The sequence below is a fragment of the Rhinolophus sinicus genome, chromosome 17 (assembly GCF_057876585.1).
Source record: "Rhinolophus sinicus isolate RSI-liver-muscle chromosome 17, RSI-T2T, whole genome shotgun sequence".
Lineage (NCBI taxonomy): Eukaryota > Metazoa > Chordata > Mammalia > Chiroptera > Rhinolophidae > Rhinolophus > Rhinolophus sinicus.
The window spans coordinates 88,887,048-88,913,463 of NC_142517.1; the positions used below are offsets into that span (position 1 = coordinate 88,887,048).

At 34.2% G+C, this 26,416-nt stretch overlaps 1 protein-coding gene across 3 annotated transcripts in view; it reads right to left on the reverse strand.

Annotated features, from left to right (window-relative positions):
• CADM2 (cell adhesion molecule 2) overlaps positions 1–26,416 on the reverse strand; it is a 1,070,118-nt gene that overhangs the window by 498,728 nt on the left and 544,974 nt on the right. The gene's annotated exons all lie outside the window — the stretch shown is intronic.

The window sequence follows — 26,416 nt, forward strand, 5'->3', positions numbered from 1 at the left end:
CTGATTAGGCACTTGTTCCTGTATCCCAACCATCACCTCTCTCACTTTCCACATCAGACTGACATGGCAGAAACCCAAGTATATCTGACAGAATCAGACTTTCTACAGAAGCAGTGAATCTGGAGTGATTTTAACACTACATTTTTATATAAGCCGGCTAGAAATTGCATCAACAATTTCCTGATAGTGGTATTCTTGATAAAAATTTCATACAACACAGTGTCTATCATCTGACCCTGACCTCCAGACCCATGGCTTTAAACTTTGAGATCTTCTCCAGCATCTCAAACTTCTGACTTGGTTTTTATTTTTCCTTCAGCATTGAAACAAACGTGAACAAAGCAGGCTCTTTCCACTTTCATTCATGAAAGCAGCTGCAGTGTAGTGGAAAGGGCACTGCTACTTTCAAGGCCTGGACCTGAGTTCTCAGCACAGTCACTTCACAACCATGTACCTTTGTACGAGGAATCTCAGCATCTCCACCTGTATCAGGGATCTAAATGAGACTCTCACATCAGAGAGTTGTTGGCAAGCTGTGGGGATCAAACAGGAACCATGAGCATGACAGTGGTTTGAAAACTGAAATGAAATGTTGCACTATTAAAGGACTATATGAGTGAGAGTTCTATGCTGGAATTGTGTCTCACAGCATTTGAAGTAACAATTTCCTACACGTTTTCTCAAGTAGGTTAAATACACATCTCCTAACCCCACACCTAAGAAGAATGCACTGGGAGAAAAATTAAAACTTGCAATAGTCAAACAAATCTTCCTTATATTGGTTTTCATTACCAAATGAAATTATGATTTGAGTTTTTACATGAAACAACGTAGGTTCTGGTTTGAATCAAGCTTTCGCTAGAGATATCTGGGTTCACAGCTTGACACTGCTCTTCACTATTTGTGACCACTGCCATGTTAATCAAACCCCCAGTCTAAATTTATGCCAACTACAGAATGTAAATGTTACTTATAATTCAAGGTTAGGATAACACTGAAGTAAGATGATGTTGTTAAATTTCTCACACATAATGAGTTCTTACTTCACAGTAGTTAGTATTATTTTATGTGGAATCAGGCGATGATACGCATATCGTTAAAAGCAAGTCTGCAGTCTATTTTACCTAAACTACAGTATCACTCAATTTAACTTGTTATAATCCTGACATGTTAAAATATGAATGAATTACATTCACCAATCAGCATGATGATTCTATTTATGGGGAAAAAAGCTAATTTTATATTAACATTGTATTTTTCTTATACACCCACACACAGACACACACACAACCTACTATCAATAAACTGCCTTTATACCCATATAACACTTTAAAATATATTCTGCTCTATACATCACATCAATTTAACATAAATGCAGAATTCCATTTGCTGCTACAATAGCAATATCAATTCTATTAATCTCCTAATTTTTAACATGTTATAGCAATGCTAATATATGCCAAGTCAGATAATTCTACATACACTGAATACTTTGAAACCTATTAAATACTTGTTAAAATGACATGGCATTAATGATTTCACTATTCCAATGTCAGAATATATACAATTCTGTTTAATTTAAAAATACATTATCCCTTGAGATAACATTACAGATTTTGTGAACCAAGAATACCTTTTCTCTCATCCATTATTTTATTGAATAAATATTCAAGAAACAATTCTTAGACATGTTAAAAAGTTATTTACATAATATTTTACATAACACACTCCTTATGAGAAATGAGAATATTAAAATTTCAAAAGTACAGTCACAGCAAGTGGTAGGCGAGGCACGAAGATAAATCAAATCCTACTTTTTGCCATGCTGTGATAAGACTGCTGATTTTTAATCATCCTGATGTGCCATATGCAAATTTCATCAAGAAAGAAGTTTAGTAAATGTTATATTACAAAACCACAGGGAGCAAATCTATTTATAAACATCAATTAAAATATATACCATAGTCTAAAGTCATTAATAATATTCTACTAATCTGGCTATACATATATTTCTTATATTTACTAAACCTTTCCCCTACCTTTGTGTGCCAACAACAAATCTCTGAATTACCAGATGCACGCCTTCTTACTCCTACCATATTTCCCCAAAGATAAGACCAGGTCTTATATTAGCATTTGCTCCAAAAGACATATTAGGGCATATTTTCAGGGGATGTCTTATTTTTTCATGTACAACAATCTACATTTATTCAAATACAGTCATGTCATCTTCTTCTGGAACATCATCATAACGTACTAAACACGTCCATCTGGCTGACGATCTTAACTGGGGCTTATTTTCATGGCAGGTCTTATTTGGGGAGAAACACGGTACTTTACTCAAGGTCACTGCAAAGTTCCTCAGTAAAAAAGCTATAAGGGCTCCGTATGAAGCAACCCAGTGAAAAGAAAATACAAGTCCAAATAACATAAGATGAGTAGCTTAATGTAATCAATGAAAAATAAAAATCATTCTTTTCAAAACCAAAAGGAATAAATATCACTCCTGATCAAAAAAAAAGAAAGAAAATACAGCAATTGAAAGTACCCCCGAGGCACACCCAGGCTGATTTCAATGGCTTTTTCATGCCTACTGCCTGCCTTGGCTCAAGCTGCAGACTTTCCTAGGGTCTTTCAAAGGTTTGTGGAACCCTGACAATCATCTGGCTTGAGCAGGTCCTATACCTCTGGCTGAACAGACTCAAGCCGTCACTAGTGGCAGCCGGCCTTGATTCACGGCTTGGCCTCTCAAGGTACTTCCAAACACAACACAGGCAGCAGCCATCTGTTTCTTTCTGGTTCCTGCTGGGTGGCTCTGGGTGGGACATGGGTTATGGCTGAAGTAGACCTACAGCGGATCCCCTCCAAGGTGGTCCTGGGCCTGGCATCCCCAGTGGCCAGCTTCAAAACGAGCTGCAGCATCACCTAGCTGTCTCCAAGTACAATACACCCAAGGGGCAGATTGGGCAGGCACTAGAGACCTGCTGAGGCAGATCCTACTCTGTAGGTTCAGCCCCTGCACAACAACTCTTCCACTGTAGTCAAGGCCAGCTCTCACAACCAGAGCCCAAGGGTCAGTCTCTCACAATGATGTATAATTATCAATCAAGGCTCAACTACAAGAGGAGGGCATACACACCCCACACAAGGGACACACCTGTAGCATGTGGCTCAGGTGACAAGAAAGACTGAGCCACTGAAACCCACAGCACACCTACTACATAATTCCTCTCTACTAAGACCGGAAGACATGCAGCCCTACTAAACACATAGGAACAAACACAGGAAGACAGCCAAAATGGGGAGACAAAGAAACATGTCCCAAATGAAAGAACAGAACAAAGCTCCAGAAAAAGAACTAAGCAAAATGGAGATAAGCAATCTATCAATGCAGACTTCCGAACACTGGTTATAAGAATACTCAATGATATCATAAAAATGGAGATGGAAACCATAAAAATAAACGAGTCAGAAATAAAGGATGCAATAATGGAAACAAAGAATATATTACAGGGAAGCAACAGTAGATTAGATGAAGCAGAGGATCCAACCAGTGATGTAGAATATAAGGCAGCAGAAAACACCCAACCAGAACAGAAACAAGAAAAAAGAGGCCAGAAAATTGAAGCGAGTTTAAGCGGCCTCCAGAGCATTATCAAGCATACCAACATTTGCATTATAGGGGTACCAGAAGGAGAAGAGAGAGAGCCAGGAATTGAAAACCTATTTGAAGAAATAATGACAGAAAACTTCCCTAACCTGGTGAAGGAAATGGACATACAAGCCCAGGAAGCACAGAGAGTCCCTAACAAGATAAACCCAAAGACACCCACACCAAGACACATCATAATTAAAATGCTAAAGGTTAAATACAAAGAGAGAATCTTAAAAGCAACAAGAGAAAAGCAGTTAGTTACCCCCATAAGACTGTCAGTTGATTTCTCAACAGAAACTTTGCAGGCAAGAAGGGAGTGGCAGGAAATATTCCAAGTGATGAAAAGCAACAACATACAACCAAGATCGCTTTACACAACAAGGCTGTCATTTAAAATTGAAGGACAAATAAGGAACTTCCCAGACAAGAAAAAGCTGAAGGAGTTCATCACCACCAAACCAATATTACAAGGACTCTTAGAGGGACTTCTTTAAGATGGGGGGGGGGGGGGGCAGGGGTGTTATACAATAGTCATGGGGATGTAGGTTATAGCATAAGGAATATACTCAACAATACTGTAATAACTAGGTATGGTGCCAGATAGGTACTAGATCTATCAGGGTGATTGATGGGAATGGGGTTGGGGTCAGGGTAAAAAACATGAAGGTATTAAAAATATAAATTGATAGTTAATACAGTATGAGGAATATAATCAACAATGTTGTAAAGATCATGTAAGGTGCCAGATGGGCACTGGACTTATTATGGAGATCTCATCATAAAGTGTGTAGATGCCTGAACAATGCGTTATACACCTGAAGAGCTAAAGTAGATAACATTGAATTTCAACTATAACTAAATATATAGGTATATATAGTCACAGGATGTGGAGTACAACATAGGGAAGATAGTCATTGGTATTGTAACAGCTGTATAAGATGTCAGAGGGGTAGTAGCTTGGGGGGTGGGTCATCACTTTAAGAGGGGTTTAAAGGTCTAACTATTACATTTGTATACCTGGAACTAATTTAAATAAATAAATAAATAATAAGATGTCCTTCCACCTTCACCCCCAAAATAGTAGCAAACAGCTCACTGGTGACCACCAAGTTGCTAGAGCCCCAATTCATTATTCTGACAATTGATAAACAAAGACAAGTCTGACGAATGTATCTTGCTTTTCCTTTTCAAACTGTATTGCAGGATAACTGATGATGGAAAAGTCATCCATATAAAATAATCCCTAGTAATAAATGCAGAAATAATGATGGGATTAGAAAATGGTCCATTTTGCCACTCCTAGGTAAGATCACCAGTAGGTGCAAAACCTGTAAGTGAAAGGTAGATGGGGAACTTTATAAAAAAAAAAAAAAAAAAGGTATCCCTGAAAAGGCCAATCTTGAACACAAACATCAATTAAAAAAACTAAAAAGCTATTTAGCTATTTATGTGTTAATCAAGCCAATTATCATGATTTATTATACTTTCTTTTTTATTGGACTTTTAGTGTTCCTTTTGAATTCCCCTTTCCTAATGAATACATGATATGTGTTAACCTTTGTCACATTTGAATATTCTTCATTTAAACAATCCTCTCTTCAACTTTTCTCATAGTCTTATTTTTTTGTCAAATTAATGTATCCCTTCTATCAGTTACTCTTAAACACAAAATGTCTTCGCTCATTTTCTGTATTTTGCTTTCTAAAAACTCCAGGACTTCCTACTGGTTTGTGGCTCCTCCATCACTATATTTCTTCTCCTGTGCCTCAATTTCCAGTGGCATTGCTGGGACAAACAAAATAGTCTGTAAGATTCACTCTCTTTAATAAACCATCCAGTTATGCCATGAGGACACATGAGGACACAAGTCCACGGATTTAAAATGTAATTTCTTCTATACACAGTACTAGCGTGATAGACAACTGACCCTACAGGGTTACTCTGTTCAAGGGTTGCTTTTCCCACCTAGCTGTGCCAATTTCCCTTCTGTGGCTTCCAGGAATAAATTCTTGCCTGCAGTGTCATGCTGTACATTTCCCCTTTCTCTAAAGCAGAGAGTCAATGGACAGAAGGAATGGAAGCTGCCTTGAAAAGAGGAAATATGGCATCTTACTAGGGAGACACAAAGCACCAAGTATCACAGGGGTAGACAACATAATTATCCTTATTATCCACTATGACCAGAGACAATGACAAGAGGAAACAAACTCCTTCAAAGGGGATGGCATCATGTTAGAAACAAGGAATTGCCACAAAAGATACTTGCAAAGTGATGTTTTATTTATATTGTATATCACACTTGCAAACAGAAATTGCCTAATTCACAAACTACTGAAACCAAATAGAATACAGAATCAACATTCTCAGTTGTCTACTTTAGATGGACAATTTTATTATAGAGTATGTTACTTAGGGCCCATGGAGGGATTGGTAGCAGAGAGTTCCAAAACTCCAACATATCCACTAGTCATGTATGCATAAAGTGAATCCTGTCATATCTGTCTCCTGATTAGGAGAAATTTAATGCTTCAGCTCCTAGTAATATTTGTTGTTTTGTTATAACTGGTGTGTAGATTGAATGGCAGGTGACATTTCATAAGATTTAAATAAGGTAAGAAATTAATCAAATTAACATACTGCTTTTCTAAACTATAATGAGTCATTTGCATATAAAGTGTGATCCAGTCTGCAAATACAAAATGAACTGCAAATTACTGAAGAACATGGTGAACTGCATTTGTTACATATTATAAAACAGACAGGAAGAAAGAGGCTTGTAAATATTCCCAGCTCCAAACTGATTTATGATACATTTTGTGGCTGTAATGGTAAGCTTAGCTGCTATAATACCCAGCATTCCCTGTATCTAGAGAATTTATAACTTCAATTTGACATAAACAACAAAAGTAGCCATCCCTTGCTATCATTTTCCTACCCGGATCTGAAAAAGCACTTAAAGCTATCACTCTGCCGGGAGAGCTCAAGATAGGAGAAGAAAGGGACCTTGAAACATATTTACGTAAAACATAAATTACATAAAAATTAAAAGAATGGAAAGCAAAAGTCAAGAGCTACTCATTCTTACAGCCCTTAAAAATGTACTTTGGACAATGGTCTACATAAGAATTCAGCAGACATCTTTTGCAGAGGACCAGACAGTAAATATTTAGGCTTTCTGGGAGATATTGTTATCTGTCAAATGACTCTTCAAGACTGCTTTTGCAGAGTGAAGCAATCACACCTAACACTTAAACAAATGGGCATGGCTATGCTCCCATTAAACTTATTCACAGTAACGGGCAGTGGGCCTGTTACAGCCTGTAACGGGCTATAACAGCCTAACAGGCTGTAATTTACTGACACCTGGTCTAGAAGTGTGCTGTCCCTATAGCACTTTCTTTGATGATGGAAATAATCTCTATCTACCAGTGGCTATTGAGGACTTGAAATATGGCTACCATAACGGAAAAACTGCATTTTTAATCTTTTTTAGTTTAGTTAATTTAAATTCAAATTGAAAGAGCTACCGGTGGCCAGTGACTACTGCATTGAAGAGTACAGACATACATCGTCCTACGGAACAGTAACAATTGGATAACAAGAGCGAGGGCAGACATTAACATTCCAAGACAATAGATTTCTTTAAGAAATCAGATATCACAAATTCGACAAAAGCTGTGTAAACAGAAATAAATTCAGTATTTTCCTAAGTGGATGGCAAACATTTTCTTTAAGAATACAAAAAGGAAACTAACGTATGGTGTGCATCTGAGTAAATATACAGGTTTCAGACTTGCCAGGGTTGAACTCTAATATTTCAAGGAAGAATATTAGCTTTTTTGACAGTGACATTTCTAAAATGATACACTGAATATTTTACAACAGTAACAAGAGATTTGAAGAAAAGGATATTCCCATCCTATCTGTATAAATGTTTGTTCTTATTTTAGAATTTAAGGACTTATTCCAAATTAAATAAAAGTCAATGACCAGAATTTAAACTAACTTTCCAGCATCCAGATGGCCTCCATGGTGCGTGGCTTCTGATCTGGCTAAAGATCAAACTCACCTTCTGCTTCTTGTTCTGTGTCTAAGCTGGCCCTTGATTATAGCTAATGACCCTTGGCTATAATAATTCTTTAACATACGATTCGTCCTACTTCTGTCTGGATTCACAGGGCTTTATTTCTTTCAGGAGAAAAGCATTTGTAACAATCACCACAACTATTTAAATAAAAAAAAAGATGCTGGATATTTATTTATGTATTTATTTATTTATTTACTTATTTTTGGGAAATGATCATGATGTTTTGGTTTATGCCACTTGTCATTTGAATAAAATTCATATAAACCAAATTTTCATTTATGTTTAAATTTGATGAAATCCCAGAAAATCTATTCTGCTGTGATAATGGAGAAAATAAAATGAATTAGCATTGCTAACCGAGCCACCTAAAATTTGAATTGGGAGGCAATTAAGGAAGTAGAACTGATGTACATCTCACATATAAGATCTTGGAACTACGGCTAACTTACTGAACTACTGCTAAACTCAGCTCAAGGCTGAACCACAAGCATCCTGAGTCAATGACTTCTACACGGACATATGGACTTTACGGTATCCTCATCTTTGTGACCAGACCATCTGCAGTCTTCACCTTGAAAGTAACAAGTTCATTTCAACAACCAGTATCTTTCATTAAAATAATGAACCTAACCAGTCCCAGCTGACCTAGCCAATGTTCATTTACCTTGAGGACCTATATGAGAGCAGCCTTTGTGGTCTTGCCTTTATAAAACCTGCCTTTTTTTGTTCTTTTTGGAACACCATTCAGGATGTTACCTGAATCTGTGCCTCCCAAGTTGCAATCCTTTCCTTTAGTCAAAGAGGTGTGTGTGTGTGTGTGTGTGTGTCTGTGTGTCTGTGTCTGTGTGTGTGTGTGTGTGCGTTTGTGTGTGTGCATTTGTGTGTGTACCGAGGGTGCCAAAACAATGTATACACATTTTAAGAAAGGAAAAAACAATTAAAATTATGATACTCAGTATATACCAATAACAAAAGATAAATGAATACAAGTCACGTTTGACTTCTGCAATTACAAGAGGTGCTCAAAGTGGTTACCATCAGCATTTAGTCACTTCTGATTTTGGTTAACTGCTTGAGCAACATTGACCAAAGTTTCCAGTTGTATACATTTTTTTTTTTTTGGCACCCCCAGTGCACATATATCATTCTTTATTGAAACCTCATTTTTTTTCTTTTTCTGTTAACAGCTGGAACCATATTTGTGATTCCTCAGAAATATTTTAAAACTTGCTTTTCAGTTATGTGTCAAGGTTAGGCATTTTTAAGTATGTAAATAAATTAGTCATTTAAATTGTAAGTCAAGCTCACCTACTGTGCTATAGATTATGGCATATGAAAACATTACCTCGGTTCCCATTTGGTCATCACAGAACTGGAAATATATGGTTTCCTTATAAAAACAACTATGTACACCAAGTTGCCTAGTGACTCATTCAGAATGGCCAACACGCATAGAATCAGCTACCTTGACATTTTTTTTTTTAAGTGTATAACATTGCTTGGAGAGACAATGACACAGAGAGTCTTCAGCCATTTGCCACCAAACACTCATGCTTCTCTTCTTAAAATTGTAAAGCAATCCTAACATGGGTAAAGATTTATGAACTTGAGTAATTGGAGCAGAGTGGAGTTAACTAAAGGAGGACTGCAGCTCAAAAATAGTGATTTACCCTGCTAGGGAATTAAAGATACTTAAAATGCTAATGGTCTATGATGACACTTATGAATTTAAAGAAAGAGCAAAACATGAAAATCTTGCCCTGGGGACAAGGATGGCACATGTATACCTATAAAGCTAGCACTTGTCTCAATTTCATAAATTTCAAGCCAATGGTAACAAATATTTTTCATTATTACAGTTTGAGCACGGAAAATACCACCTGTAGTTTCTTTAGTATTAGAATCTAAACACTGCCTACACTGCTCCCTATTTTTATTTTTGCCATTTATAAAATATTCAAATCTAAACAAGTATCATTTATAAAGCAATATATTAGGTTGGTGCAAAAGTAATTGCACTTTAAAAGGTTAAATATAATTGCAGAAACCGCAATTACTTTTGCATCAACCTACTAGTAATAATCACAATTGGAGGGTTGGCTTTATAGAGAATGCCTACTTTATTTCATTTCATATCCTTTTCTCTGACTTATCTACCTTATTTTCTTTCTTAATAGATTATGGACATATCTTTAGATTTGAGGTAAGAAAAAAAATCTTCTTCATCAGTATTTTCCTAGCTATCTTTACTGGATGTATCATTTTGAGAGGAGGAGATAGGAAAACAGACCAGACAAGCCAGAGTTAAAAATAAACACAGTAGGAAGAATGGTGAACATACTCCTGCAACTATTAAAACAGTTACTTAAAACCATACCTCTGAGTAAAATTTGACACTAACATACATTATTTTACAATCCCTTAATCTTGTTTCTTTATGCGTTTACACTTACTTCTCAAGTAGTATATTATCCTCAAACCACAAAAGAACTGAAATCTCAAAATAGCTTATCAGAGTTAAAACTGCAAAAAAATCACGCTGCTTAAAACAAAAACAACCGCAATAACCCAAAGAAGTCTCTTTATATCTTCTTGGTTCTCATCTGCACCGGTGACTGAAAACTATTCTGATCATTCTCCAACTTACTGAAATTAAGAAATCGACACCATATTTAGTCATGAGCGTGGAGGAAAAAAAAAAAAGTGTCAAAATAATGACCTCAGAAGAAAACTAAGGAGTTGTTCTTACAAGGCAATGTGCTTTCAGTGGAAGGATGTCCAGTGAATAGATTTCACACGTAAAAATCAAGACTATGTCTCTAAGGAAAGAGAAGATCACCAACACATACTGAGCCCAACGGTTTATACATTTAATTCTCGAAATGTTCTGATGAAAAGGATATTTCTATACCCATGTTAGTGATGAGGGATCCAAGTTTCTGAATATTGGGGAACCCTCCTGAGGTCACACAATAATGTCTTTTTCTTTTTTTCCCCACATATACCGATTTAATTATGAAACCCACATAACTTTAATTTCTAAGACAGTATCTATTTTTTATTCATGTATCTCCTTAATAATTATTTTTGAGATGCCTTCTATGCATAAGACTCTGCCTGATGCTAGATTGTGATGGTAATCAAGAAAGATGTGGCTCCTGGTCCACAGAGTTTACCAGGTGGGAAAAAGTCATTACACAAATAAATGCAAACATGTAATTGCATGTTTTGATAACTACTCTGAGACAGAAAAGCAGGGAACTAACAGAAAGAATAAGAGGAGATTTAATGTATAAGGTGCTGGAATTCAGAGAAGGCATCCCTAGGAAGTAACATTGGAACAGGCACTTGAAGATGAATTAAGCAACAGGAGAGTGAGCATGAATATGTCAAGTAGGGGAACAATGCCATGTAACTCCATTCCCTGAGGTGGGAAGTACATTCCCAGAGCTGAGGGAAAGTCAGTGTGGAGAGGAGCAGTGAATGACTGGGGGCTGCAGGATAGCAGCAACAGGCCATGGGCACCAAGGGAAAATGCTTTCATTTTATTAAATAGGCAATCATTGTAGAGCTTGAAACAGAAAAGAAACATGATTGTTATGGACAGTTTGTCCCCACCCCCAAATTAATGTGTGAATTCCTACCTCCCAATGTGATCATATTTGGAGGTGGGACATTTGGGAGGTAATTAGGTTTAGATGAAGACATGAGGGTGGGGCCCCATGATGGGATTAGTGTCATTATAAAGGAAAAATCCAGAGCTCACTCTCTCTGCCATGTGAGGACACAGCAAGATGTCTGCAAGCCAGGAAGAGTGCTCTTATCAGGGAACCAAATCAGCTGGGATTTTGATCTTGGATTTCCCAGCCTCCCAAACTTCATGAAACAAACCCCTGCTGTTCAAGTCACCGGACTATATTTTGTTATACCAGCCCAAGCTAAGACAATGATCTACCCCATCACTTATGTTTCTAAATAACCTTCATGGCAATTAGAATTTAGCACTAAGTGAATAGCATACTAAAAGAGCAACAACGTCTCACATTGTACTGAAGTTGAAGTAAGTCACTCACTGAATGAATCAATTAATGTAAGGCAAATCAGGCAACTCTCTTTGCTCTAGCACAAAAAGCATAGTGTATGAATCCGAGCAGCACCATATCTACTGCTTACCTATTTCATCAAGCTTGGGAAGACCCTAGAAGCATACAGTTGTCCACTACCAGCAGAAATTGTAGGTGTATTTAGAAAATGTCCAGTCAATAACTGCCAAATACCTTTGCATTAAGCTAGTTAAGAAGTGGGACTCAATCAGAAATTTCAAATTTGGAACTAAAATTTCATTTCTTTATTTCTGTAACCAGAGAAGACTGGGCTTGATATTCAATACCAACTCTTACTTTATATCTGTCCTTGAACAAGCGATTTCATTTTTTTGAACTTTAATAACTTCATTTGTCAAATGGTGCAGGAATACTTCTTGACTAGTGGTTGGATGATTACATAAAGTAATACATGTAAAGTTTTGCAATGCTTAACATTTTATTTAATAAATAACTATTTCCCTGGTATGGTTGTCTTTCTGTTAAAAAGTGGAAAGATTTTGAAAGTAAATATCATTTATAATCATGGCTAAAAGAACGGCATTTTGGTTTTTGTTTGTTTGTTTGTTGCATTGTTTTGTTTTCCCTGAGAGAAAACTTTTTAATAAGTAAATAAATAACATTAGTAGGGATGCTCTAGCTTTAGCCTCAGGGTGGGAAACATACATAATATAGAGTCTCTAAAATCACTATTTTATTTCTGGCATGCTTTCGCCTACATTAATTCTTACTTTTACTACAATAGCAGTAATAATCATTGCAATAGTAATAGTAGCATCAGCTGTAGCAGTAGTCACAGCTAATATATATGCATTATAACATATATCTGGCACTCTTCTAAGCATAACACTCACAGATAAGTAAGTCCATTAAATCTCTCCCATTTTGAAAGTTGAAACACAGCGAAGTTAAGCAATGTGTTGAATACCACAGTTACTTATTAGAAAAGCTGGGCTCTGAACCCAGGAAACTTACTCTAGATTCTGAGCTCTTAACCACTAAGCTCTACAGAGAAAGAAAAACTCTACATGTGTGTGTGTGGGGGGGGTATGCCGATGTTTCCCACTGTTGGTCTAGACCAGGGGTGTCCAAACTGTGGCCCACGGGCCAACTGCGGCCCGCAATCCATTGTTAATTGGCCCTCAGCAAATTCCAAAAATATATTTAGTTTACTTAAATAAACCAGGTGAGGCAATACGCACTTCACCTCGAGTGAGTGGCCCAGCTGTTTGTGTATTTTACCACATATGGCCCTTGGTGAAAACCATTGAAAAAAGTTTGGATACCCCTGGTCTAGACCTAAGCTATACCAGGATTTTCTTCTCGAAAATGGCAAGGACAAATACGGCAGCAAACTGATGTGTGACACTTAGGGTGCCTGTGATAATGACAACAGGAAGGTGATAGCAGTGGGCGCTGAGGAGAGAAACATGAAAAAAGTAACAAGACAGATGCCTGAGAGTTTGGCCAGTGGAAAAAATGTGTAAACCTGAAAGGTGACACAAAGGTCAAGTTCTGTTCTTGCGAGATTGTGACAAAAGTGGCACGTGTCTGTAAGTGCAGATAGGAGACACAGGATCAGACTAAGAAATACTCTTAAAGATCACATACAAGAAATGCAACATTAAACCATTTTACGAAGGAATATTTGACAGAAGGGGGGGATCAACTCAAAATAAACTAAAAGAAAATGCCACACTGAAAGAGCATAAAATACTAGTATTAGGAGAAAAAATGTAATCCTCACTATGATGATTCGGAGCACTGCTAATGTAAAACATTTTAAAATACCACCATAAAATAGTAGCATGTGATTTTATGAGTGGTTATGACATTTGCCAGACTACGAAACGCTGCTTTTTTGACATTGTCAATTTGTAGTTTGTGTGACAGAAATTTGTTATATCACAAAGACTAACCAAAACATGCTGAATCATAAACTATAACAAGTGGTAGCTATCTTCTCATAGGTTGCATTTTGATATTATTCTAAGCCTTAACAAAGAGTCCTCTGAGATGGCAAAGGACAAAAACAATATTTAAAGTGAAACAGTAACAGTTTACCATATTAATTTTGTATATATTAAGTGCACTTCCTGAAAAAAAAAAACATTTTGAATATTTATTATGATGTAGAGTTTATGGAAGTAGTAGTACATAATTATAGATTCCATAGAATTTTATATATATTTACTGCATAAAATACCAAGCACTAGCATAGAGTGTTTGAAAACCCTGGCATTAGATTCATGTCTCTAAAACTAAAAGATTCATAGAAATTATTTTATGAAAGGGAGGCTTAAACTCTGCAGAAAGAGGTGAAAACAAAGTGTGGATCAAAACTGAACTGGGTGCAAATCCTATAGAAAATGCTTACTCATTTTTGACATTCATCCATGATTATTTTATGGGGATTCCACTTATTTAGCTATTAAAATGATAGCACAGTAGTTTAGTTTATTTTTACAGAGTTTTGAGATGGTAAATTATAACACATTCTGGTGACTTTCTCATATCAGGAATTCAAGTTTACGCAAGTTGATATGAAATCAAGCCCATTTTAATGGAGCATAAAGCAAGCATTTTAGAGGGTCTATTATGAGCTACATAGTGTGCTTGGTGTTTTGGTCTTTAATATAATCTTGTAAACTTGTAATTATTAATTCAGGTTTTCGTATGAGAAAAATGAGTGTCAAATAGGCTACACCATTTGTTCAGTCACAGAACTGCATTCCTGAATCCAGGTCGTCTGACATCAATCCCTGGCTTCTTTCTCTTATATTTCATTACTACATAGCATTAAATTTATATTCTCTTTTGTTTTAAATATAATTCCCTAATTCCTACTACAAGGAAGCCAGGGATTTGAGGAGCTAAAGCATGTGTGTGTGTGTGTGTGTGTGTGTGTGTGTGTGTATGTGTGTGTGTGAGAGAGAGAGAGAGAGAGAGAGAGAGAGACAGAGCGAGACAGAGAGAGAAAGACAGAGAGAAAGAAAGAGAAGAGAGCTACCTATGAGGTTTCAAACTTCCTGCTAGAACACTGCAAAGAACCACTATTCACATGGAGAACTAATCTACTCTTAATTTATTATAGATGGTCAAAATATAATAACAAGGACCAGATTTACCTTCCCACTGAAACAAACAAAATGCATGATGTAGGAGTTTGCAAACCAATGTTTATCAGACGCTGGATAAAAGACAGTGAGTCTGACAGATGGAAAACAAACGAGGTGAGTCCTTAAAATACCCCAGTTTACTGTACTAAGACAATTTCTGTGTTTTACTGCTGAGGTAGCAAACTCAGAAAGAGCCTGGCTGGTGCCCAAGGTGGTCATAGTTCTCAAAACAGAGTGCTGAAGAGAAGAGATAATTGAGTTTTTTAACAAAAGCAATAACAATAGAGTGTGAGGTTTTAAATATGTAAAAGTACAATGTGTGGGGAGACCAAAAAGGCTGGGAGAGGAGAAGTAGAAGTATACAATTTTAAGGTTCTTTTTCTCCAGGTGAAGTGCATTAATATCAGTTGGAAGTATAGTGTGATAACTTAAAAATGTAAACTATAAACCCTACAGCAATTACTAAAATAATTTAAAAAGAAATACTGATAATAAGCCAAAAACAAGGATAAATGGAGTCACAAAAATATTCAATCCTAAAGAAGTATAAAAGGAAAATGGAAACAAATTAAAATAATAGAAAACAATTAAAGAGATGATAAACTTAAAACTAACCAAATTAATGATCACATTGAATAAGAATGATTAAAAGGTAAAAATTGCCCCCAATTAAAAAAACACACACAAAGATTGTCATATTGAGGGGAAAAAAGCAAAACCTAACTATATGCTACCTAGAGGAACCACATACTTCAAATAAAAAAAGATACACATAGTATAAAAGTAAAAGTATGCAATAAGACATAGCACACTAACACTAATTTAAAAAAAGTTGGAAACTGCCACAGCCAATAGAAACCTAGAGTCCTGATGACTAAATGTAAGGTGGTATCCTAGATGGGAGGCTGAAATGAAGAAAGTAAGGACTTGAGTTAATAATCTTCTATCATTATTGGGAATTAATTGTAAGAAATACACCATGTTAATGCTAAATGTCAATAAAAGGAGAAACTGGAAATAGGGTCAATGGAGACTCTCTGTACTTTTATTTTAAATAGTTTGTTTAAAAAAGAAATTCACATAAATTGACTATATTAACATTAGACAAAGTAGATTTCAGACAAAGAATATAATCAGGAATGAGGAATGCCATTTATTGGTGATTAAGGTGTCAGTTCATCAGGAGAATATAAAAGTATTTTACTTTTATGCTGATAACAGCATAAATTCAAACACATTAAAAAAAAAAAAATGACACGCCTGCAAAGAGAAACAAACAAATCCACAATTGTAGTCTGAGATTTCAAAACCCCTGCTAAAGATTGAATGTTTCAATCCCCCCAAATACATATGTTCAAATTCTAACCCCCAATGTGATGGTGTTAGGAAGTGGGACATCTGGGAGGTGATTAAGTCTTGAGGGTGGAGACATCATGAGTGGAATTAGCACCCTTTTAAAGATACCTCAGAGAGCTACCTTACCTCTCTACCAATTGAGAACACAGCATAAAGATAGCCCTGTATGAAACAGGTTCTCACCAGACACTGAATCTGTTGGCAACTTGATGTTAGATTTCCCAGCACCAGAACTGTGAAAAATACATTTATATTGCTTATAAGCTACCTAATCTGTAATATTCTGTTATAGCTTCCCAAACAGACTAAGAAAATCATTTTATCAGTAATTGATTGAACAATTATAATATCAATAAGGATACAGCAAATTTGAACATTTCTATCAACCTACTTAACCTAATTGACATGTTTAGAATATTGCACCCAACAACAGAAGGTTATATTCTCACGAAATAAACACAAAACATTTACCTAGATAGAACATATAATAGACCATACGAATCTTAATAAATTTAAAATGTTTCAAGTTATATAAAATGTATTCTTTGAACACATTAAAAAAACAAAACCAGAATGTTTTTTTGATAATTCCCAAATATTAGAAACAAAGTAACACATCTAAACAACTCAGTGTCAATGACTATGTGAGATGTTGCTACAGCAGTACTTAGGAGGAAATGTATAGCAATAAATACCTATATTATAAAAGAAGATTGTTCTCAAATCAATGACATCAGGTTTCATCTGAAGGAACTAGAAAAAGAAGAGTAACTTACACACAAAGTAAAAAAGGAGAAAGGGAACAATAAAGACCAAAGTAGAAATTAATAAAATAAAAAAAACTGAAAAATAAAAAAAAATAATTAAGCAACAAGTTCAATAAAATCAGTCAACTTCTGGTCAATATTATTTTGGAAGTGCTAACTCACAAAGAAAAGAAAAATCCAGTTTGATTAGAGGTAGAGTTTCACGGGGGTGATCTTCATAATGTTTGATGATTTCCTTATAGCCTAGATGTATATCTATACTTCGGCATTCATAAATGATAGCCTCCTCAAATTATATCTCTCCCCAATTTGTTAACAACACTTTAAATATATTTCTAATTTAACCAAACAATAAATAATTAGTTTTTCTTGCCAGGCTAAGGTGTACATATTTAACACTGCTCATTTTTCTGCTGATCTACGAACAGATCAACAAAACTCTATCTTACCTACTATATTTTTCTTCTCTGTGGTCATACCTTTCCCCATTACAGACCCAGGACCTTCCTATGCTCCAATGCTTTCTCTCCAACAAAAGAGAAAAATAAATCAGTTTTTATACAGTGACAGACACTCACTTCTATTGACATGTTATTTATTTTACTAAGGATATTTGCACAGAAGCTGGAGGAAAAAAATCAGATAAGCAAGCAATTAGATAGATATGTATTTGGAGGAGTATTTCTCCTTGCCAATGAAAACATCTGTGTGTGTGTGTCTGTGTGTGTGTGTGTGTGTGTGTGTGTGTGTGTACATACATAAATATTTCCAGTTACCATTTAATTTATTTATATATATACATATATATATATAAAGTCCTTTACATAATTATATTTTCATGTTCAAATTGACCTGTGAGTTATATTTTATTAAAACCCATTTTAAAGATAAGGGAAGAGAGATAACTCATGCATCTTGCCTTACTGACTTCATTCACCGATGATGAATATATGAGTCAGATGTAGACATCCAACTCAAACTTCTTCTATGACACTGCTTTCCTTCCTCTACCTATTATTGATGTGAAATTAAAATATGTTTGGTCATTCATTGACTCATGGTATGTTGGAGGGTTTCTAATTCCAAGAGCTGTTTTATAAGAAATATATCAAGATGCATAGGAATCTGCCTTACCCCCATGCTGTTCTCAAGTAGTTTACAATTTGTATGGGACATAGGCACACAAATGAAAATTTAATCCAGCTGAGGTGTGGGGGTCTGGTCAGAGGAGGTGTTTGTGTATTGCTATTCTCTCAGGTTTCCTCGCCTTTCTGAAGTAAATGGGCTATAAATAATATTGTCCTATTTCCTGATAATATCTGGATTATAGTACTGAATACTTGTTGCTTGATTTCTTATAGTAAATCTTCAGGATTTAAGGCCTTACCTTAGCCTCTTTCTCTCGTCTCTTTCCCCGAGGATCCCTGATGCTGGGATCCAGAGACTACCACCACTGTGTCTCTGTTACTCCCTAATTCCTAATCCCTTGGATTTAAATTTTGACACTCGTCCTTCCTATCTTAAACATCAGAATATAGCAAGTGTGTTTGTCCATTGCTCCTACATTAGACAGCAAATTCAAAACTGTCTTGATTTCTTTGTGGAACATGACAGAAAAATAACAGAATGGAGTCCAATGGCAGTTAATAGAGAAGGTCTATAAACCTGTTTCTCTGGAACTGCACTTGTAGATTTAGTCAAGTGTAAAAAAATATAATTAATTGTTATGTAGGGTTTAAAAATGTCAATATTTGTTACAACACCATTTTGGCTACAATATTAAGATTTTGATAGTTATTTAATAGCGTGACATCTACACTATGAAAAAATGACAGAAAGTATCATTTGTTTTGTACGTGTTTTGTGGTATGGACAGCATGAAGCATTTCTGGAAATGTCACTTAGTTAATTTGTTTCAAATATAACTAAAAAAGAATATTAATTATCAGGAAAAATAGTTTTTGAAATATTTTCAGATTATCAAATTATTGTTATCTATAATAATATAAAACTAGGCAAGGTGAATGAGTGAATGTGTGTGTGTGAGAGAGAGAGTACACGAGAGAGAATGAAAAAGAGAACTAAAGAGACGAGAAACAGGCAGAGAGAGTATAAGATATTGATATACTGCCTGACACATAACCAAAAGTCAGTAAAATTTGAATGAATAAATAGAATGAAGTGAGAAGAGATTGTAGTAGAACGGAATAAATGGAAAATCTATGGAAGTGTAAAGGAGCAAAAAATTGTCTTTAACAAAAGAGGGATATTTTCCCCAAACCACAAGCATTCACTCAGAGCCGTATACAGATCATTTACTAACTGGCCTACCCTGAACAGTGATTTTTACTACTTCTCCTGGACCCTACCCCTGAGGGAGAGTTCACCTCCCAACCAGCATGAGAGGTTCAATGCAGTATTATTTTCAATTACTTGAGTATCACCACACGAGACTATAGAGAGTTTTCTTTGTCATTTCTTGCTCTTTTCCTGATTTTCTGAATGACCTTCCATAAATCTTTTAAACTCTCTGCCACAATTCCCTCACCTGTCAAATGTGAACAAATTCTATGAATTCACTGAATATGTAAATTAGCTAGTATTTTAAATTTTCTGCAGAAGATAGGTTATCTTAAATACCCATTGTGTTTTAAATAATAATTAAGAAGCTTCAAAAATCCTTTTGCTTACTTTTGTTAATCATTAATTACTTTTCATTTTCAAAGTATTCAAAGGAATTACTTTCAGTGAAAGTCACATGCTTATTAACTTTAAAGCAAACATATTCTAAACAGTATTTTGTTTCAATAAACAAAGATACAGACATAAACAAGTGACCTACATCATCACACTTAAATGAAAATAACATTAATAAGCACATATCCATAAGTAGCTGATAACACTGAGTGTAAATCAAATGAGTATAGTTATCTAAGATTTAGGAAGTTTTCATATATGGATTTGTAGTTCTGGGGAAAAAGTCTAATTCCTTAAAAAGAGGCCATTTATTATAGTCATTTTAGTTAAGTTATATAAAGATTTTCCCTAAAATTAAAAATAATAATAAAAATGTGTACCTGTGGTACATCCAAAATTAAGCAGAGAATACAAAAAAAAAAAAAAAATCATGCAGAAACCTGTCCTAAAATACTGTTTTCTTTAAATTTCTGGATATTCATAAATTACATTTATTGGAGTGACAGTGATTAGAAAAAATATATAGGCTATTTTGAGGAAGCGTGAATTACCTTTTGCTTTATCTAGACAATTACTTTCATTTGCAGTATGCTAATGGAAACTGATTATATTAGGAAGAGCAGATCACTGAATAATTTTATGAGCTAGCATGGGAAATCAGATGGTATCTCATATACCTTGGTGGTGACTGTTAATCCTTTTAACAAGGTAAGTTATGTAGCACGATATCTTTAAAAAGAAAAAAAAAATTAAATAGCACTTATTCCCTCTGGTAGCTAGAAATACCCGACCCAACTTAATTATCAGATTTGAGCATATAAATCAACCATACCAAAAACTTTTCTGCAATGGACAATAATGCTATCCACCACTCAATCCACAACGATTTAGAAGTAAAATAAGTCATTAATTTTAAAAACCACATGCCTTTGCTACGTCCAAAATTTTCTAATTCAAATTTACCTAAAATCACTAACTGCTGATAAGTATCCAATAGAAGACGAATGTGTGCATGCATCCAAATGGCCAACTCCTCAAAATTATGATTCAAGTAGAAAACTGGGATTATTTGATGAACCTAACAAGATAATTGTAAGAATTTACTGACGCAAAGCAAATAAAGTTTCCATGTCATAGTATATGGCAGAGAGTAGGTATTTAAATTAGTTTCTTTCTTATTTGTCTGCTATGAAAATTCAAAATTTGCATTGTACATCTGAAGTAAGATGATTCATATATTTGAAAACATTCTTGCAAAAAACAAAATATTTTGGTAAATAAAAAATACAATGTGTTTCATTTACATTTGTGCTATTCATATATTAAACATAGAATAGTATATATATATGATATATGTCAGTAAACCATATGTAATAATCTTTTATTCCTTTCTTTAAAAGTAGACTTTTGATGAAAGTCTTTAGAACTGTATCTATAGAAAATTTACAGATAATGTTGTTCACTCTTAGGTTTAACTGAACGAGCTAAAGTTTATATCTGTAACAATATCCTTTAATCATACACAGTATGTGTATCATGCATAAGAAATTAAAATGAATAAACACATGGATATTTCATATATTTCTCCAGGGACAAAAACATTGTTCGCAGATTTTAGGGCATATGATTAAGAATATTAATACTATTGTTAATAAAAATACATGGTCTATTTTGCAATAAATTTCACAATTTTTCCTCAGTGAAGTAGAGCCGTCTTTTGTTATGCAATCTCTTTGCAAATTCAGTGGGCATAAAAACAAATAAAACAAACAAACAAACAAAAAACCTGCACAGCACTGCTTTCTCTAACTTCTCTTCATATATTTAAAATAGTATCAGTAACTTTGCCAAATTATGTAGTATTTTCTCCAAGTAGAAAATAAGGTAACTATGGGTTTACTTTAACTCTTTAACTTAATGTTGTTTCTGAATTTTAATCATTGACTTATAGTCCAAGCTCTCCATAGGACTTCCTGAAACATGTAGGAATGCTATGTCATGCTTATTAATATCTTAATGAAGCAGGCTAAAATAGCAACAAAAATAATACTGCTTGATTACACTAATGAAATATAAGTAATATAATATTGAATTTTTACAAAGAACATATGAAGTAGATATTATTCTAAGATAAAAAAAAAGAAACTAGCCAGAGATCTAGTTAGTGGAAGAGCCAGATTATGTATAATAAAAACACTAATCATCAGGTTTGTGGCAACCTTGCATTGAGAAAGTCTCTTGGCACTGTTTTTCCAATATCAATTGATCAAATTTGTGTCTGTCACATTTTGGTAATTCTCACATGCAGACCTCAAGTTTTGTTTTGTTTTGTTTTGTTTTGTTTTATTTTGTTTCTTATTATATTTGCTATGGTGATCGGTGATCATTGAACTTCAATGTTACTATTGTGAAATTATTTGGGGTGCCACGAATCATGACTATATAAAATGGTGAAATTGAAAAAACAACAACAAACAAACAAAAAAAACACACTAATCATCAAAAACATTGATTGTCAAAAAAATACAATTGAGTAAATAATTAACTTATTATAGAATCAAGAACAAATTTTCTAAAGTAGTCAGTGAGATTATAAAAAAGAAAATAAAATATTTACTACGAGGGGAATAACACATATTTATTTCTTAACCTGTATGTTTTCTAATGATCACCAGATATCTTTTATTACTATAGTTGACAATGCAAAGCAAATTTAAGGTGCTTATGCACAACCCCCACCCCACACACCAGGATTTCCAATTAAGTTTGGATGTAGACTTGAATTTGCTTTTTAATAGAGCCACTACAATTCAATTTGAACTGAATGAGGAGATGAAGAGTGTCTAGTGTACCTAATCTAGACTATTGCCTAATATTGTTATACATGCATTCATAATATATTTACATTATGTTATATTTGATGAATATAGTAAAATTATTAATTGCCCTTAACTATGCTGAGAAATATATAAAACAACTTTCTAAGTTACAGCAAGTGGTAGGCAAAATTCTAAGACGGTTCCAGTAGTAGGCTGAAAAATGTCCCCAGATAATTCAGGTCCTAATTTGTGAAACCCATACAATTTACTTTACAAGAAAAAAAGGGTCTTTGCTTTTGTGATTAGAATGGATCTTGAGATGGAGAGTTTGTCTTGGATTATCTCTGCAGGACTTAAATGCCATGACAGTATCTTTCTGAGAGAGAGGCAGAGCAAGAGTTGATATGCAGAAAAGAGAAGGGAATGTGACACCCTCCACAGAGGCAGAGATTGGACTAACACAGCTACAAACCATGGAGCTACACAGCCATGGACTAACATGGAGCTACACAAACCATGGACTAACACAGCTACAAATGCCAGGAGCCACCACTAGTTGGAAAGGGCAAGGAATAGGTTCATACCTATAATCTCCAAAGGAAACATGACCCTCCTGAAACTGATTTGGGTCCAAAGTGATACTAATTTCAGATTCTGATCTCCAGAACTGTGGCAGAATCATTTTTTGTTAGTTTAAGCCAACAAGTTTGTGGTAATTTGTTAGAGCAGTCATAGGAAACTGATAAAGTTTTTTGATACCTGGAAGTAAGATGTGCTGCAACAAATATCAAGAAAATGTCAAAATGACTTTGAATTTTGATAATGAATAGAGGCTGAAAGAACTTTAAAGCACTTGATAGAAAAAGTCGAGACTATGCTGAACAGAATGTCAGCTAGGAATATGGATGTTAAAGATGCTTTTGTTGAGGGCTCAGAAATGAAGAACATGTTATCAGAAACTAAAGAAAGTTTGATTCTTATAATATAGAAAACTTAACTGAATTGCGTGTTAGAATTATGCACTTGTCTTTCAAAATAATTAAGGAGATTGTATACTCTCTATCATTAAGAGTGCTGTCAAATAGGAATAAAAATGGACATTGAATTCACCTACTGGCATCCCTTCTTCCAAGATAAATAACTTGATTCAGTAGTTGAATCAAAGCTTACGTAACAAATGAGAAATTATATTTGGCTCAGTGTTATAATTCTGCCCACAGTTTGAAAATGGGGTACATGCAATATATAAGCTGTTTTCTAAATAATTTATCATTTATTATTCTAGTTGTCATTAAATACTTTTATTAAATAAATAGAAAAGTGCTTGGAAATATTCATTGATATTATTTGTATGACTGCCGCTAGAAGAGCAAACCAAAAGTCTAAAAAATTGGACTTTAGAGTCAAGCATAGGTAGTCTTGGTTGTGAGGTTATTAAAATCATGACAATGATATAATTCTACTTATACCGACAGCCAAAAATTCCTAATGTAAAATGAATTAATAATTTAGTTGGGAACACAGAGGGTATGCTTTTCAGCTGAGATTGAACATGTGGATTAGAGTCCCATTGATAACGGCACATGAAGTAGAAATTATTCATATTAGTCTTTTGTTTTTGTATTGTTAATGGAGAAGCATGTAAGTTGAGAAAATAGTTATTATTTTAGCATAGTTTCAATATACGAATCTTACAATAGCTTCAATTTTTAAAAATATTTTAATAGTCTGTGTTTAAAATAACAAAATAGATTCATTAGAAATAGCTCTGAAACTCTAAATATTAATGCTAGCCACATATAGTAGTAACATCAAGAATATTATGGGAAGCATTTCTTAAATTGATTTGTGTAGAAAAAGGAGTAAAATTCATATTCAAATGTGAATACTAAAAACAAAAAAAACTAACCATCATATCATCATCATTTTTTTTTCTTGAGCTAACAGACTAAGTGATTTATAATGCTTATGATCTTATAGGAGAATTCTATGAACATTCTTTTGGATTAGAACAGCCAGAGTAGTCTAACTGCATATATACTAACATGTAGTTAGAGAATTATACATGAGTAATGATGACAAAGCATTCAAAAGAATAATAGAAGACAAGCATTCTGCATTATAATTTAGAAAAATGAAGGAAGAAGGATGGATTTAGGCAAAATATATGCTGTAAATGGTGTTGAATAAATAATTTTCATTTAATTTATTCATTTACCTTTCATGTACTTATGCAGTTGCCCATGTCATATTATTAAAAAATAGTAGTTGAAAGGTACAGTTCTGGAAGTATGATTTTTAAAATAAAGTATCTTTGTCCATTTAGAAGTTATTTGTCCCAATTGGACCATTTCTTTTTATAAACAAAAGATCTTCTATACATCTCTTTTTATAAATAGAGACCTCAGATGTTTATCTTTTGTTCTCTAATTATATTGTGACATTTTGAGAACAGATTTCATGCTGTGTCCCTTGTATATCTCAAAAACCTGGCACAGGTTCTGGATGAAAAAAAAAAAAAGGCTAACTAAATAATTACTGCTTATTAAGAAAACTAATATATGATACTAATGATTACATTTCTAAAGTATCTCGGAATGTAAAAGACTATGATATTGGACAATTATTTTCAAAATAATTCTTTTTCATCTATCTACCCAAATACCTATCTTTTCTTACCTCATTTAAGGAGTTTAAGAAACATCATTTTTAATGAATAATTTGTGAAATTCCATTATATTTATATTGTATGAAATCTGGCATGCAGGTCAATATAGAGCTTTTCCCCATGTTATATTAGGTTGGTGCAAATGTAATTGTGGTTTGAAAGGTTAAAGATTATTGCAAAAACTGAAATTACTTTTGCACCAACCTAATAAAATAATCTAACGAATATATCAACAACAGCAGCCAAAGTGTTCATAAGTTCCAATGAGCCACGCACTATGCTAGGTAAAGGGGGGGTCACAAAGGGACACGGGACATAAGATTTCCACTCGGAAAACATCCAATATCATGGGTCAAATTTGACTACCAATTGCTTATTTACATGATAGCTTCAAACATGTGAGGACTGTGGCCCTGAAAACAGGATAATTGTGAAAATTACTAAAATTTTCCTACGAATGCATATCCACTGCCCATTTAAAACTTTAAAATAATTAATCATTACTTATCACACTTAAATTTGGTTTCCTTTCTATAATGATGATAAGTTTATGCTGTTTAAAAATTAAAGCTTCTACCATTTTCTAATTACAACACTGAAAGCTACATTGCCTTATTTTATTTTTAGAATAAGGAAATATGCATTGTCATTGCCTCAAAACATCCTAGTAATAAGGAGCATATTTAAATAACAATACATTTAACTTTAAGGATGGGATGGCATATCCAACCAATGCCAAAGAAACTCTTAGGTAGAAAAAGAAAATCCAAAAGGTAATATTTATTACATTGTCATAACTTTTGCTTCCATATGCAAAAGGACAGTACATCTTTGAATGACCTTCATAAAAAAGGAATGTATGCTCCTCTTTCAGTGAATGTGATTAATAAAAGAATGTAAAGATGTACTTTATCATATTAAATTATAGTAACTATATCTATGTTGTATGAAACCCCCGAGAACTTCAGTAGAAAAGTAAAATTACTGCTTACCAAAATAGGAAAGAATAAAATGACGAAGAAACAGAAGTTAATTTCAAGCTTCAAAGAAGATATTTTAGGTAATGAAGGTTAAAATAAAAGTGAGACTATAAAAGCAATTAGGACTGTCCCTTTAAAAAGCAATGCTGGAGACTGTGATAGCCT